Source organism: Sinocyclocheilus anshuiensis, unplaced genomic scaffold (assembly GCF_001515605.1).
Source record: "Sinocyclocheilus anshuiensis isolate Anshui unplaced genomic scaffold, SAMN03320099.WGS_v1.1 scaffold861, whole genome shotgun sequence".
NCBI classification, from domain to species: Eukaryota; Metazoa; Chordata; class Actinopteri; order Cypriniformes; family Cyprinidae; genus Sinocyclocheilus; species Sinocyclocheilus anshuiensis.
The window spans coordinates 966,055-969,485 of record NW_015554217.1 but is presented as its reverse complement, the minus strand read 5'-3'; the positions used below and the strand labels follow the sequence as shown (position 1 = coordinate 969,485).

Genomic DNA, 3,431 nt, shown 5'->3' with positions numbered 1-3,431 from the left:
CCTATAAAAGGAAGATTTGATATTGGTCTATAGTTGCTCAATATGGTGTTATCAAGATTGCTCTTTTTCAGAAGGGGCTTAACAACTGCAGTTTTCAGGGATTTTGGAAACGTCCCAGAAAGAAGTGAGGCATTCACCACTTCTTAGAGATCTGCTTCTAAACAAAAGTAAAGTAAACAAACAAACAAACAGTGTTTCACTGACACGATCTGGAGCTCTTTGCTAATTTTACCGTGTTTACACCGGACGCGAGAGGCGCAACACGACTATAGACAACAGAACCCATTATAATCTGCGATTCTGTCTACACTTGATGCAGCACAGATTGACGTGACAAATCCCCGACAGTAAACTGATGTCCCGCTCTATTTCTGGCATACAAGCATTCGCGCTGCTTCTAACCTGAAAGAGAATTTACCTATAGTTAAGCCCCTCCCATCGAATGCAGATGAGCCAATGGCAGTTGAGTATCAGTTGCATGGGGACCAGAACTCGGACATCTTTAGGTTTCAGCGCTATAGAGAAACATTGGAAGATCCAAATTTCTCATCGGTTTGATGATGTTTATGCTACAAAAATGGCAAAATTATGTGCCTGGGTTACTTATAACACTGATTCCAGGTATCCTGAGAGGATGGGCAATGGAATTTATTTTATTCCATTTCCTAAACCCAAACAAGACAGAGCATTCAACCCCAATCCCAATGAAGACGAAAACCATTTTCTGGTTGTCATACTCTCATTAAGTTTCTGCTCAAGCAGAACGTTAATGTCATCTTGTCCTTCAGCAAGGTGTCTCTGGCTAAAACTAGCTAACGTTAAAGTTAGTGAGTCCATGCTAACTGTTCTCACGTCATGTACAGTGTAGGTCAAAAACACATAAACGAAGGTCTGCATTTCAGTGCCCCTCCCTATTAAACTGGTTAAATGTAAATTAATTTAATCCTACCCTGCGGTACATGAATTCTGGATGTTGTCATCTGCAATCGTGATGGTCGTAACATGAGGCTTCTCCCGCTTGCATTGTGATCTGTAAACCCTTGCTACCAAATTAATCTTATTACCCACCATATTTATTTTAAAATCTTTTATATATCCCTCCATGGCATATTTAAGTCCCGTTTGAATGTTGGTTCTTCTGTGTCCAAAATGTATCAAAAACATCTTGGGACAAGGTTATCACACTGACAGGTGTCACTTCGCAACTCCGTTTGTTTGTCAGAGTGAGCAACAGTAACTAAGGGGGATGGGGCTTACACAAAGTCCCTTTAAGGCAAGTCATGTCACTCGGCAGCCATCTTTGAAATGCCTCTCGGGCATGCAAGTGCAGCTTGCTTTGAATCTCTTTGAATGGGGAAACATCAAATTCTCTAAAACTGTTCGCCAAGCTTAAGATAAAATAGCGTTAAAAAAGTGTATTTTTCAGGCTAGACCAGCCAGTGCACATGCACAGTCCTGAGTGCACGTCTCAGAATGCTGACTGTTTCTATAGCAACTGGGGCAGCTGCAGTGATGCATTGACTTTACCAATTAGTGATTGGCTCTTTTACTCAGAAGGTGGGGCTTCGTTCGATAGAACGGCCATATTGAGCGTTGCATTTTTCCCCATTCAAAACTATACGAGTGACACGTCTTGGGTATTCTAGTCTTCGGGCTTACCGATAGGTCAATTGGATTTGCTACATGATGCAACAACACTCGTGTCCGATCTAGATATGTTAGGATCACAAGGAAGGCAATTCAAAGACTATTTTTCACAACTTACACTACACAGTGTCTTGTAATCTTGTAATGTCATATGTATGGGTCTGTTGATGGAGTAATCCATCTCTCTAGTATTTCCTCTCCTCCTACTACAAGCGTGTATCAGTGGGCGGGGCTAATGAGGCAGTGATATAGAAGCAGTCATTGATCTTCTCCTGCGGAGGCAGTGCTTAGCCACACTATTACGTCATAAAGTGGCACATTCCAAAACGAGTCATTTTCTGAGCTTGGTTTCAATAAAAGCTGTTTTTAAACTAATGAGAAAGTTTTTAGTTTTGAAACTTAAAGGATGTTTTTATAGTACCTGTTATATGACCTGTTATATGTCAAAAGATCAAGGGAAATTTGATTTCTCAGTTCATGATCCCTTTAATGACAGCAGCACTTGAGCTGCATAAATATTTTGCACAAATTTGCTGTTCAGTTAGCGATCTGGTGCAGAATCTTCAATATTTCGTCTTCCTTTTACATTTTAACATTCTTTTGTTTTTAAATGTTTATAATTGTAAAAAAATGTATTTCCAGATTTAAAATAAATCCATATCAATGATACAGCATGATTTGCACTTATTCTTCATGAGTGTGTATAGACCTGTTTTATTGATAATACTGATCTATGTGTTTGTTTGTTTGTATTGAATTGTTTTGTGTTGTGTGCATTGAATGCTAATTAGGGTCATAGATGTCCGTGAGTGTCCTAATAGTGCTGTGAGTGGGAAGGTCTGACTGCATAAACGATCCGTGTCATATTGACAAGAGAGTCAGCCAGCCAGAAGACTTCAATATCCATACATGAGTCTTTGCTTCTTAACAGAGAGACAATCAGATGGGCATGTCAGTCAATTAAGTCTCATCTGTTGTTGTATCCCTCAAGAGGCAAATAGACATTTGTTTATTTGACTAGATTTATGGCAGCTTGAATCAAAATGAAAATCATTTAACACTGTAAATTTAGAGCAAAGCTTTTGCTGTCTTGAGTAGATGTTCATAAAGTCAACATGTGTTTAATTCCATAATGTGATGTATTTCTATTTGAAACAGGATATAGATTGACTTTATCTAGTCATATGACCAAAAATAAGTAGGTTCGGTGATATCAGTTGAAAAAGTTTTTCACAGTCTTGAATATAAAACGAGTCCAAGTTTTAATGAAAGATTGGTAGAACAAACACATTCTTGTGTAACGCCCCTGTGGACTGTTTGTTGTGGTTTCTTCCCTTTGTGTTGGTTTAGCCCGTCTAATCATTAGTTAATCACCGTCATTGTGCTCACCTGTCTGCCTCTAATTATTCACCCCATATTAGTTCCTGTCTGTCTGAGCATTGGTGTCGGTTACTGTTAATGTTACCCCGAGTGTGTGTCTCACCTACCTGAACCTGCCTTGTTGTGTCTACAATAAATGTCATTATTGGAATCCTTGTCGTCCTCGTCGTCCTGCCTGCCTCCACACACCCGTTTCCATGACAGAATAACCGACCCAAAACAACAACATGGAGATCGCTGCTCGTTTCCTCACCATATCCCGCCGGGATCTCCCCTTCTATGAGTACGCCGGGAAGTTCTGCAAGCTCGCAGCGGTGACGGCGTTAGAGGACGCCGTCCTTAATCAGCTGTTCTGGCTCGGGGCCAACTACCATCGCCCCGTGGACCTCCCAGACACCACTGGA

At 40.5% G+C, this 3,431-nt stretch overlaps 1 protein-coding gene and 1 long non-coding RNA gene across 2 annotated transcripts in view; one reads left to right on the top strand and one right to left on the bottom strand.

Annotated features, from left to right (window-relative positions):
* Positions 1 to 3,431, top strand: part of LOC107671131 (regulator of G-protein signaling 7-like) — a 61,196-nt gene that overhangs the window by 13,007 nt on the left and 44,758 nt on the right. The gene's annotated exons all lie outside the window — the stretch shown is intronic.
* LOC107671133 (uncharacterized) overlaps positions 1 to 3,431 on the bottom strand; it is a 15,380-nt gene that overhangs the window by 7,628 nt on the left and 4,321 nt on the right. The window contains exon 2 of the long non-coding RNA XR_001632159.1: positions 1,482 to 1,486. This is a non-coding gene — a long non-coding RNA (uncharacterized LOC107671133). The remainder of the gene's footprint in view (positions 1 to 1,481; positions 1,487 to 3,431) is intronic.